Genomic DNA, 13,761 nt, shown 5'->3' with positions numbered 1-13,761 from the left:
TCTGACAACGGTAATGATAGTAATGACCATGCTTCATCGCCATGGGTGCTGCGGGCCCAAAAATCTTCGAGCGCCCGTTCACAGCAGCGTTCTAACTGCGCACCGGAACGATGGAAGTTTCTGAACGAGTGTAGCGGTGCAGCAATGGAGACTGCACGGCGTGAACAAATTTTCGCATGTGAAGCCACTCACCGAGAGTTTCGCGGGCCAAAGTCTGGACGTTTTATGGTGCAAGCCTACGCTTTAGCCTACGCGACCGAACTACGCAAAAAGTCTGCCCCTTCGTTTCGGAAGCGAAGTTGTGAAGGGCTTATAAGTCTCAGGCAGGCAGGCAAAGAACTTTATTATTATCCGGAGGCGGCGCTCGACCCCCTTTAGGGGGTGACACCGGTGGGCCACTCCCACGACGGGACGGGGAGGTTAAACTCCACGGCCATGTCGCGGGCCCTCTGGATGGCCCTAAGCTGGTCTCCTTTGTCTTGGCTAGTGAGCAGATGGTTCCAGTCCGCCTCCGTAGAGGGAGACTCGCTGCTCCCGCGCAACGCAGGGCATTGCCACAGCATGTGTTGTAAAGTGCATTTGGGGTGGCCACAGCGCGGGCACCCCGGCTCTATGCCATCCATGTACTTGGAACATTTTAAAGGCGATGCATACGCCTCCGTCTGTAACAAACGTAAAGTGATTGATTGAGCCCTGTTTAAGTGTGGGTGCGGGAGTGGGTACCTCCGCCTCTCCAACTGGTAATGTTTGCAGATTTCATTAAATGTTAACAACGGATCTCTGAAGTACCAAGTAACGTCCTCAGCCTCCGATTGGTTCTCCCCGACGTGGAATGTGAGACCTCGCGCCCGGGAGTGAGCCAATTCGTTGGCATTGAGGATGGTTCCGTGTACGTGTCGGCCAACGTGTGCCGGGAACCAGATGATGTGCTTTTTGTCTGACCAATTGGCAGCAGAGAGAACGCGCGCTGCTTCCCGACAAACCGAGCCCGTCATGAAAGCCCGTGCGGCTACGCGCGAATCTGTGTAAATGGCGGTGCGGTCGGTGGCAGCGAGAGCTAGTGCCACAGCGACCTGCTCGGCGCGATCAGCGTTTGAATTTAATAAAGTCAAAGACGACAAGTGTTCGCCTTTGAGTGTTGTGACTACCGAGACAAAGTGGTCCGTATAGCCGTATTGCGCTGCGTCTACGAAGGCCACGTTACCCTCCATAGCGGCTGCGGTACCGAGTAGGGCTCGCGCCCGTGCCTGACGTCTCCCCACATTATGTGTGGGATGCATGTTACGGGGTATCGGGGATACTGTAAATTTCGCGCGCAGCTCTTCGGGGAGCTGTCGCGGGTTGTCTGGGGTTACGGGAGATTTGAGCCCGAGGTGTGCTAGTAAACGTCGCCCAGCTGCAGTGGAAGACAGCCTTACAATTTGAGAGACTTTTTGAGCTTCTACGATTTCGTTGAATGTGTTGTGAATGCCTAGTTCGTTGAGCTTGGTCGTGCGGGTGCTGCCCGGTAACCCGAGCACCTGTTTAACGCACCGGCGGATGATCACGTCCAGACGGCGTACGTCTCCTTTTTGCCACAGGTGGGCGGGAGCCACATAGTTGATGTGGCTCATGAGAAACGCGTGGAACAGTCTGCGGAGATTCTCCTCAGACAGTCCCCCGCGCTTGTTAGCTACTCGATTAATTAATTTAGCCATAGCTTCGGCCTTCTTGGAAATGTGAGTGATACTGACGTCGTTATGGCCGTTGGCCTGAATGACCATGCCTAGAATGCGGACTTGGTCCACCGTGGGGATCGGTCTACCGTCCGCCGTCAGGACGTTGATCTCCGCGTATGCGTCTCTGCGCGCCTTGTATTTCGGGCGGTAGAGTAGTAATTCTGATTTCTTCTCTAGTGGTTTTTTTTTTTTTTTTTACGTGCGGAAATCACATAGTCTCCTTTAAAATAAACATGCGCCCGATTTTGAACCAGAGTATTGGTGAAAGTTTTAACGAACGGACTACTGTAACGACGTTATATCGTTAGCATGGTCCCTCGATACTTTTTACGTACTGAGGGACCATGCTTTACCTAAAGCCCCTCTACCTTCGGTATAGGGGCTTTAGTTTTAGCCACCTCACCCTAACCAAGTTACGCCATTGGCTTTTGTCGCGTTTTAGATATTCGTCCTGTCGAATTATTCGGAACTTCGAATACTAGCTATTCGAAAGTCGAATCGAAATATTTGTTCAGGTATTATTCGATTCGAATTCGAAACTCGAATATTCGCACACCCGAAGTAATTTTCTATCTCAAAAGCCTCGAAGGTGTACGCAGGCGTCCTCCAGCAACGCTGTGAAGCGATAGCGATGCCGATAGCCCTCCTCGCTTAACCCTCTATACCTCAAGGTTCTCCTTTCACAGGAGAGAGTTAAACTGCGGTTAACCACCTTCATATTGTTACGGGGAGAATATATTTACAATATATATACAGGGAATAAACTCAGCGGCTGGCAAGATGGCGCCCAGCTTGCAGGGTCCGTCAACGTCGTTCTCTTTCTTGTCTTCTTCGTTGTCCTTTTCAGCCCGTTACATTATTTCCCGGCGGCTGAAGCACCGACCCGGTGCTCATCAGGAGGCAGTCGAGTGATAGGGCTTGAGCCGCGTAACGTGAACTACGTCAGTGCGAGGGTGAACGACGGTGGGGTCACTAGGGGCGATTTCGTAGGTGACGTCGGTCACCTGGCATAAGATGCGGTAAGGGCCTGAATAGCGTGGGAGTAACTTCTCGGAAAGTCCCAGGCGGCGCGTGGGGGACCAAAGCAGAACCAGATTGCCTGGCGCGTAGTGGACGTCACGATGGTGGGCGTCATATACACGCCTCTGGTTTTCCTGCGAGTCCGCTAGTCGGCGTCGAGCAACTTCGCGTGCCTCTTGGGCCTTCGTTATTGCCTCCCGAGCGTACTCGGACGTATAACTCAGTTTGGACGGCAGAAGTGTGTCGAAAGGTAGCGTAGGATCGCGGCCAAACAAAAGGAAAAATGGAGAGAACCCAGCGGTATCGTGTCGAGAAGAATTATAGGCAAAGGTGACAAACGGTAACGTAGTGTCCCAGTCGCGATGATCAGCGGAGACATACATGGATAGCATGTCAGTAAGAGTTCAATTGAGGCGCTCGGTTAGGCCGTTGGTTTGCGGATCATAAGCAGTTGAAAGCTTGTGTTTGGTGGCGGAGGAGCGTAGGAGGTTATCAACCACTTTCGAAAGGAAGTAGCTGCCTCGGTCGGTGAGGAGCTGCCGAGAGGCGCCGTGGTGTAGGATGACGTCCTCGAGGAGAAAGTCGGCAACGTCAGTTGCACAGCTAGTTGGAAGAGCCCGTGTGATCGCGTATCGGGTTGCATAATCAGTTGCTACTGCAATCCACCTATTGCCCGCAGTGGACGTAGGAAAAGGGCCAAGGAGATCAACACCCACACGGTACAATGGCTCTGATGGTATGTCGAGCGGCTGAAGGCGTCCGGCAGGATGGGTAGTAGGTGTTTTCCGTCTTTGACAAAGATCACAGGCAGCAATATAACGGGAGACGTCGCGGTACAGTCCAGGCCAGAAGAAGTGCCGGCGAACTCTGTCATAAGTCCGTGAAACGCCGAGGTGACCGGCTGTCGGCATATCGTGAAGCTGGGCGAGAACAGTCTGACGCAGGTGAGGAGGAACGACGAGTAGTCTGTCGGGGCCGTCAGGACGCTTGTTGCAACGGTACAATACACCATCATGAAGCTCAAACATTCGAAGGGAAGGGTCGGGCGTCGCGGATGTTAGCCTTTGGATGATATCGTGCAAGAAGGTGTCCCGCCGTTGCTCGATTCCAATGTCGTGAAAAGCAGACAGAGAGAAAACGTTGGTAGAAAGGTTGGCCGTAGAACTGTCTGGGGGGTCAACAGGATATCGGGACAAACAGTCGGCATCTTGGTGCAAGCGGCCGGTTTTGTAGACAACTGAGTAGTCGAATTCTTGGAGGCGCATAGCCCAACGACCAAGGCGGCCTGAAGGGTCTTTCAGGGACGAAAGCCAACACAAGGCATGGTGATCAGTGATGACTGTGAATGGCCGGCCGTACAAATAGGGGCGAAATTTTCCGACTGCCCAAACGAGCGCCAGACATTCGCGTTAATGGAGTACTTGCGCTCAGCAGCAGAAAGAAGGCGGCTGGCATAGCAACAACGCGTTCCCGACCTTGTTGTGTCTGGGCCAGGACTGCACCGATGCCATGACCGCTTGCATCGGTACGGACTTCTGTTGGAGCTGATACGTCAAAGTGGACGAGAATAGGTGGAGAGGTAAGCAGTTGTACCAGATTGGAGAACGCATCCGCTTGCTCAGGACCCCAGACGAACAGCGTCTTTCTTGAGGAGCTGAGTGAGAGGGCGCGCGACGTCGGCAAAGTTTTTGACAAAACGACGGAAGTAAGAACAGATGCCGAAGAAACTGCGAACGTCTTTGGAACAAGTTGGCACAGGAAAATCTTTCACAGCCCGTATTTTATCTTGATCAGGGCGAACACCGAAGGAATCGAGATGCCCGAGCACAGAAATTTCACGACGGCCGAAGTGGCACTTGGCCGAATTTAGCTGCAGGCCCGCCTTACGGAAGACAGATAAGATCTTCGATAGCCTTTCAAGGTGCGTCACAAAGGATGGAGAAAAAACGATTACGTCATCCAGGTAGCAGAGGCAGATGGACCACTTGAAGCCATGCAACAGGGCATCCATCGTATACGTTCAAACGTGGCGGGCGCATTGCACAAACCGAACGGCATCACTTTAAACTGGTAAAGGCCGTCGGGAGTAATAAAGGCCGTCTTCTCACGGTCCATCTCGTCAACGGCAATTTGCCAGTACCCGGAGCGAAGGTCGATTGAAGAAAAATATTGTGCACCGTGAAGGCAATCCAGGGCGTCGTCAATGCGTGGCAGAGGATAGACGTCCTTCTTTGTGATCTTGTTCAAATGCCGATAATCAACGCAAAATCGCCAACTGTTGTCCTTCTTAACAAGTACAACAGGGGACGCCCATGGACTGCTGGAAGGCTCGATGATATTCCGAGAAAGCATTTTGTCGACTTCTTTTTGGATGATTTGTCGCTCAGTATGGGAGACGCGGTAGGGTCGCCGATGAATTGGTCTCGCATCGCCTGTGTCAATCCGATGTTTAACAACTGACGTTTGTCCGAGAGGGCGGTCGCCAAGGTCGAAGATGTCCCAAAAGGACGCAAGGAGAGCGCGCAGTTCATCAGCATGTTGGGTAGGTAAGTCGAGTGCAATCATCTGAGTTAATTAAGGCACCTTGTTCTGATGGAGTAGTAGGGGAAGGTTTCTCTGCACACGAATCTCTGTCGTAACTTAGAGTTGAAATGTGGCAGTCGGCCGCCGGCATGATTTCCGCAAGTGAAATGCCACGAGGGAGAACTTGTAGACATAGGCCAAAATTCACTAGCGGTAGACAGGAGGCGTTGTCCGTTATAGTAACGAGAGTGTGCGGAAACGCAACGTTTTGCGAAAGCAGGACTTCAAGATTTGGAGACACTATATAGTCACCGTCGGGTACAGGTGGTACAGGTGAGACGCCGACGTAAGTAACTGTCCGTGGAGAAAGGCGAAGGTGGTCTGCGGAACAGAGCCGGCTTGGAGGGCAACCGGGAATGTCAACAGCAGTAGGTAGAGCGAGTTGCACAACGCCAGCAGAACAGTCTATCAAGGCCGAGTGTTCCGACAAGAAATCAAGTCCCAAAATTAGGTCGTGAGGGCAATGTTCTAGGACGTAAAACATAACCGATGTGTGGTGTCCGGCGACGGTCACACGAGCTGAACACACACCAATCACGGCAGCTGTTCCACCATCGGCAGTTCGGACCACAGGGCTTGGGGCAGGAGTAACGACTTTTTTTAGGCGTGTTCTGAGGTCAGCTTTCATAACAGACACGTGCGCGCCAGTGTCAATAAGGGCCGTAACTGGTACACCGTCCACGTCTACACTGATAAGGTTCCGATGTGCGGGCAGGGTCAGTAGAGGATTTTGGCATCGGGTCGTGATTGCAGCATCACCTCTAGGAGCTGCTCCCGTCAGTTTTCCGGAGGTGAGCGCCGGAAGGAGCTTGGGGACGGCGATCGACGAGATGGGGGCGAGCGGGAAAAACGGCGTTGCGGCGAAGGTGAGCGGCTGAGTCGAGTGGGCAAAGAAGTGTCAGGCGTGAGCGGCTGTGTTTGCGGCGATGAGCGTGGATTACCGGGGGGAATGCGATGGGACGGAAAGTAAGGCCATGGTGTCGAGTTAGACCATGAACGGCAGTGACGAGAAATATGACCTACACGACCGCAGTTGAAGCATATTGGCCGGTCGTCTGGTGTGCGCCATTCCGCCGGGTTACGATAACGTGGTGGAGCGGAAAAACGTCGGTTCGGTGTGACAGCAACAGTTGGAGTTAGTGGAGCATACTCAGGTCGATGAATTGAGCAGATGTTGTTCAGGCCGACGTTGGCCAGTTCCTGACGCACGACGGACTGGATGAGGGAGACGGTGGCGTGATGGTTGTCGGAGTTGAGGGTTGGTGACGTGAGCGGAGCAGCGCGGCTTCGATTTCTCGGCGGACAATGCGGACAACATCACTGGGACTTTCCGTAGAAGGCAGGCGGGGGTCTTCGCAGGAGGATGTAGCAGCCGTGTTAGGTAGGCGTCAGGGGCGTAGCCAGAAACTTTTTTCGGGGGGGGGGGGGGTTCAACCATACTTCATGTGTGTTCGTGCGTGCGTTTGTATGTGTGCGTGTATATATACGCAAGCAAAATTCAAAAATTTCGGGGGGGGGGGGTTTGAACCCCCTCAACCCCCCCCCCCCTTGGCTACGCCCCTGGTAGGCGTGTAAACTGGTGGAGAACACGGCGGCTCTTGGCTTCCTCAAAGCGCCGGCATTCGGAAATGATGTCTTGTACGGTAGATGAGTTCTTGAATACAAGCAGGTGAAAGGCATCATCTGCTATACCCTTGATGACATGGGCAACCTTATCGGCTTCCGACATCTGCGAATCCACCCTGCGGCACAAAGCAAGCACGTCCTGAATGTATACGTAAGGTAGGATTCGGTGCATGTCTGAACGCGATGCTCTTTTTGGGCGGAGCGCTGACGTCCCAGAGGTCTGCCAAATAGCTCCCGAAGCTTTTGCTTGCATAACTCCCAGCTGGTCAGCTCTTCCTCGTGCGTTTCATACCAGACCTTCGCGGTGTCTGTTAGGTAAACGATCACATTGGCCAGCATGAGCGTTGGGTCCCATCGCATACGTACGCCCACACGCTCGTATGTCTTTAGCCAGTCTTCTACGTCAACGCTATCGGTGCCCGAAAAGGTGCCTGGGTCTCTCGGGGGCTCCAAGATGAGGGTTGACGGGCCGGTTCAGGGGCGTAGCCAGAAATTTTTTTCGGGGGGGGGGGGGGGGGTTCAACCATACTTTATGTACGTTCGTGCGTGCGTTTGTTTGTGTGCGTGTATATATACGCAAGCAAAATTGAAAAATTTCGGGGGGGGGGGATTTGAACCCCCCCAACCCCCCCCTTGGCTACGCCCCTGGGCCGGTTGGAGAACGCACAGTAGCCGCTGAAGGGTCGGCATTGTTGACTTCCGTCGCCATTGAAGAGGCAACTAGGCGCCCGCTGCGAAGCTTCGTATTGCGTGAAGTTAATACCCCGCACCTTCCACTAAAGATGTTACGGGGAGAATACATTTACAATATATATACAGGGAATAAACTCAGCGGCTGGCAAGATGGCGCCCAGCTTGCAGGGTCCGTCAACGCCGTTCTCTTTCTTGTCTTCTTCGTTGTCCTTTTCAGCCCGTTACAATATTAACGTTTTCAACCGTTTTTGAATATAAAAAAAATCACAGCATATCCACGGAGTGAATGATGGTGAGTGGGCGAAGCTGCGGAGGTTCATCGGTAAACCGTGAATCTTCCGTGAATTCTGTCCAGTACATCATCACCGACGTGAGATCGGGCGCGTTTATACTAAAGGTTCGATGAGTTATGACGACTTGCAGCTCCCTTTAATTTTACATGTACGCTGTGAATTTTCATTGTTTAGAAAACCATTGCTTTAGAAAACATCTGGCGTCTTTCGTTAAGCAGCTGGCTCTTTTCGTTTTGCTTTAGAAACACCTGGCGTTCTTTTGTTTTGCTTTTACAAAACATCTGGCGTCTTTCGTTGGTTTATTTCATCAATCAACGGCGTTTTGAACAAAATTTTTATTGTTTAATCACGCACAGGAGAAATCTCACCAGGCACTACCTTGGAGGTAAACAATGGCTGCTAATGGGAATGAGAGACAGAAGAAGTCGGCTTTTAGCTAACACTTACACTTCTACTTCTACTAACGTTTCCTACTGGAACATGCCAATGGCTGCTAATGGGGAATGAGAGACAGAAGAATTCGGCTTTTAGTTAACGCGCACGCTGCGAATTTTTTATTGTTCAACAACGCACAACAGAAATCTCCCACCGGCACCACCTTGGAGGTCAAAGCGTAAGACTGGTTACGCACTACTACTACGACTACGACTACGAGGGACGAACGGGTGCCGCCTTAAGGAGCTTCGCCCCTAAAAGCAGGTAGAATAAGTTTTCCAAAGGCCTGTTGTCACGTGAGGTGTCTTTACTGCCTCGCGAGCCAGGCGCTCGTGGCCTCCGCGAAGCGCTCTTCGTACTCCAACTTGTCGGCCGGTGCCGCTAGGCCCTCAGCTAACATAGAGTTACTGTTAAAGGTAGCATATACAGTAACTCTAAGCTAACAGGGGCGTAGGTAGGGTGGCTAGCCACCGTAGCGTAGGCAGAAATTTTTTACGGGGGCGGGGGGGGGGCACCTCCTTGATCTGAAGTGGGGGCCGGGCAGGCAGATGTGGCCGAGTGTCATTTAGTGATCTGTATGCCATGGCAAAAATAAAAAAATTCGGGGGGAAGGGGGCATGGGCCCGATGAGCCCCCCCCCCCCCCCCCCCCCGCGTCTAACAACGTTTATGCTGCCGCTCGTGAGCATCGGATCATACGTCAAGCGAAAGCGGCGTCACTGTTCTGCTCAGTACAAACCAGTGTTGCGGAATGGGCACTTCCATTCCACTCCAATTCCATTCCGGGGAATTAGTCGAACTTACCGCTATTTCATTCCTTCAATTCCTCGGAATGAAAAAAACTTACCCATACCCACTCCGGGAATGGCCGGGCAGTTCAATTCCATTCTTGCAACGTAGGAAAGGCATCTTAATTGATAGTTTTATCCAGTTAAGAATGAACGCCCCGTAAACCTGATGTCATCAGATGCATTAAGAACTGCAAAAAGTACGCAAAACACGTTACCAAGGTCGAGGGATAGTAGCTCGGTGACATATCTTGTGCAGTACAACCACCCTACGTATTCCCATAGGGGCAGTTCTTCCCCTACCTATAGTATTTGCATGGTCAGCATGTTTGAGCGAATGGTGGTGTTTTAATATTGTTTAAGCTTAAATGTGTTAACGTCACATAGCGTATTTTTATGCTGACTGTCACGAGCGATAGCAGACGACGCTCGGTTTGGGTCTCGCGCTTTCGCGCGAAGAAAACGAAGAAGATCAACGCCGAGCTCGCGCGCGCTCGGGAGATTCGAAGAATAAAGAAAAGGGTCTGGTAGTCCCTTCCTGGCCTCCAATGTGTTCGGTCGTCTTTCTTACGCCGCCTCGGAACCCATAGATTCCGACGGCCACAACGGCACGTCACATTTGGCGCCCAACGGCTCGGGGTGAGCTAAGAAGACGTTCATATTTTCTATGTGGGGACGTCGCTCTCTACGCGCTCCGTTGGCTGAACCACTGACTTCAGGACAACGTCGGCTCCCTGAACCCAGATGGCGACCTGAACCCAAGATGGGTTCCATCGACGTGTTCGAACAGCTGGATGACGCCGCCCGGGTGGAAGCCTACAGGTCAGCTGTGTCCGAAGCCGATGCCCTGAAGACCGAGGTGGATCAGCTCCGGCGCGAATTGGAGGGACTCAAAACCATGATTTCGAAGGACCGCGACGCCGCTAAAGCCGACGACGCACCACAGCCACCTCTTGACCCGCAGCTGCAGGCAAGTCACGACTTCTTTTGCAACTTACTCGCTCCACTTGTAGAACGCATCGAGCGCTTGGAGTCGAGAACGCATGAGGATTCTGACGCCGCATCATGCACGAGTGCAGAGGAGAGCAATGCGTCGATTAATTTTCAGCGCCGCTCGCGGAATCAACACAGCAAAGCCAGAAGCGATAATCCCATATGCATGTCTAACGGTGAAGACGCTCGCGACCGACTTTCAAGTTTCGCGGCGAGTTCCTTACCGCATCTCGGGAAAGATCTTAACGCCTGGTTTCACCAAGTCGACTATTGGTTCAGAACCTTCAGCGTTCCTGACGAGGTCGCCATACCGTTCATTATTTCGAGGCTCCCAGCTAAAGACTTTACATGGATGCGTCACCACACAAAGGTGGCTGATATCACTACTTGGGCGGATATGAAAGCAGCGTTCCGCCGACGTTATAACATGGACTGCGATGTAACGGCTAAGCAGCGAATGTTCGGAGCAACGCAACGCGCCGGAGAGTCCTGTACAGACTTTGCATACCGCAAGTTGGACCTCATGGAGCAATGCAATTATCCTGTAATACAACAAGAGAAGTGTCAAGCCATCATGGCTACGTTATCACCTAAAGCAAAGAAACATTTCTTCGACAAGACTTTTAGGCAGCTAGACGATATGATAAGTTCCTTTCTGCGCTTTGACCAGATCAGAAATTCTGAGGAAAGTGTTCAGACTGTGGTTGCGCAAGAATGCGAGGGTTCGTCCGGAACGCAGTCCGCCCAACGCCGCGTTGACTCGAAGCGTTCGCCTCGAAAGCTTCTGCGCAATCGTCAGCGCATGGATAGTATAGAGTCGAGCGGTTCCTCAGATGATCAAGCAGCACAAAGAAATGCGCCTAAAAAAGATGACACAAATGGGAAGCCGTCTCCGTTGCGGCATTCGACGCATTCCGGGACGCGTGTTTTTGAAAGATCCCATGGAAACGCCCCGAGAATTCGTAAACTGTGCTTGAACTGCTCCAGAAGTGGTCATTTTGTCACGCAGTGCCGTCTACCGCTAACTGCAGAATTTTTGAAGTGGCAGGAAGAATTTGAATCTTCCAGTCCAATACAGCGGGGAAACGGACAGCTGGTGACGCCAATACCCGCGAGCAGTCGCCAGTAATTGAGCAGGTGTCGTGTGCCTCAGAAGCGGGTACTTTTTCCGTTCCTGTCACCATCAACGGACAAACACTTAAAGGCATCTTGGACTCTGGAGCTGTCAAAAGTTTGATTACGGCACCACTAGTTGACAAACTCAAACTCAGCATAAGGCCTTCGTCCCTACGTTTGGTAGGAGCTAGCGGCCATCAGCTACAAAATTTGGGTCAAGTCAGGGCTACGGTAACAGTGGATGACCAAACACTGCAGCATGACTTTGTCGTTGTTCCCCGGTTACCTCACGAAGGAGTCCTTCTAGGCGACGACTTCTTACGGGCCTCAAGAGCCGTCATCGACTGGGGCTCGGAGAGCTTCGCTGTGTCTGTTCCTCGAAGGCTACGCAAGGTCTACCTGGTTAGGGAGCAAGCACTGCCAGCTTTATCTCGGAAGTTCGTTCCCGTGACCTGGCATCGTACAGCTGAAGACAAGGATCATGTAATGGTCATCACAGGGACAAAGCTCTTGTACGACCGCTGTTCAGTAATTGTGGAGCCCATGGTTGCAGAAGCATCAGAAAATTCAGTCAAGGTCTTGATGACGAACTGTTCATCTCAAGCCGTCGTGCTTCCACGTCAGATGACAATTGGCCTCATAGAAGAAGCAAGCGGAATTGAGGATATTGAGCTCTCTGCAGACGACTGCCAACAGATCCTCCAAGTTTCATGCCTGCCTTCTCCTAAAGACCTTGATGCATCATCAGCTCATACAGTCGTCGACCCGCAGCATCGTTCAATCTCAATCGGCGACGTTAGCTTTAACATCGGAACAACGTTATCTTCCAGTGAGCTGCAGGTCGTCAAGGACTTGTTGGCGCAACATTCTGCTTGCTTTGCGCAATCAAGTACGGATGTAGGCTCCTGCACAGTTGAACGACATTGCATTCCAACTGGAAACGCAAAGCCAATATTCTGTTTTAGTGTTACGTGATGTATTACGTCGGGACGACTACTTTCAAAACCCGGGCATGTCACGAGCGATAGCAGACGACGCTCGGTTTGGGTCTCGCGCTTTCGCGCGAAGAAAACGAAGAAGATCAACGCCGAGCTCGCGCGCGCTCGGGAGATTCGAAGAATAAAGAAAAGGGTCTGGTAGTCCCTTCCTGGTCTCCAATGTGTTCGGTCGTCTTTCTTACGCCGCCTCGGAACCCATAGATTCCGACGGCCACAACGGCACGTCACATTGACAAAAGTAGTGTTCAAGAAGAGTAAGCCGTTTTGCCACGCGTCTGGAGAGAGAGAGAGAGAGAGAGAGAGAGAGAGAGAAACTTTATTTGTGTCCTTGCTGGGGTCAAGAGAGGCGGGGGCCGGGAGATTAGCCCTACCGGAGCCCCCCTTCCTCAGGCGGCGGCCAGACCTTGGGTCTTGGCGGCGTCTTCGGCCAGCCGGACTGCCCAGAGTTGGTCATCCGGGCACACGCTGAGCAGCATAGCCTCCCACTGCTCGGGCGTTTAAGTTTAGGGTTCTTGTTGTGTTTGGTCGGAGCGGTCGTGAATATGAGAAAACTAAGATTTGGTCAATGGGGAACAAAACCCTCTAGATCTGCTGGTATTAGCTGGAACAGTGCACCGCTCGGGCACCTTGTGCCTTTGTATCGAATACGGAACACAGGGCCGCACTGCTCGTCAGCACTGACGCTTGTCAAGCGCGCCTCTGTGTTGGCCTGTGCGCAGGTATGCAATGTCTTCCTTGTCGCATAGGTTATTTGCGTGTGTCAGGTACTAAACTAGCTGCATCGTCAGATAAAGATCAGGCTGTGCATAGAGTATTCGCCACTTTCGTGTGGGGGTATCAATGGGAACCAACAGCCAGGGATAATTTGTTTCTCCCTTCAGTATCTGCTGGGGATAACGGATTTGTTTGCACACTAACTTATGCCTCGGTTTGTAGTAAGCGCGTTGTTTATAAATGTACCGTGCTTGTAATCAGCCAAGACATTTTAAAAATACTGCTTTATTGTTAAATTCGACGCCTTGACTTACTAATGTTTTGAAGTTCGAAAAGCAGTGCGTAGACGAGAACGTGCTCTATTTTCGGAAAAAGACATACTTCAATTCCCATTCCATTCCGTGCAAAAGGTGCTTAATTCCATTCCCATTCCATTCCTCCAAGCATTGTCCCCATTCCATTCCTATTCCAATTCGGGAGTGGCAACTCCGCAACACTGGTACAAACGAAGGCACATCTGCACGTTTGAAGTTGGAAATGATTATAATAAAAAGTGAGCTACATTTCAACGCTAATATAGACAATTAGGAGCGTACACCAGTAAAAGGTCACGTGGTCGCCAACAAGTGCGCCTTTACTTTTTTGCCGCGAGAGGCGTCAAAAGTAATATTGAGTGAAGGAATAAAAATATAAATCCGCGTTTAGCAATAAAAACAGGGTTCGTTTTAGACAATACAATAGACAATCTTTCCGTTAGTGGGGTTACCTCAATTCGTGTTCTTAGC

The sequence above is a fragment of the Rhipicephalus sanguineus genome, chromosome 11 (genome assembly GCF_013339695.2).
Source record: "Rhipicephalus sanguineus isolate Rsan-2018 chromosome 11, BIME_Rsan_1.4, whole genome shotgun sequence".
Lineage (NCBI taxonomy): Eukaryota > Metazoa > Arthropoda > Arachnida > Ixodida > Ixodidae > Rhipicephalus > Rhipicephalus sanguineus.
Note: the sequence above shows the minus strand (reverse complement) of the source record.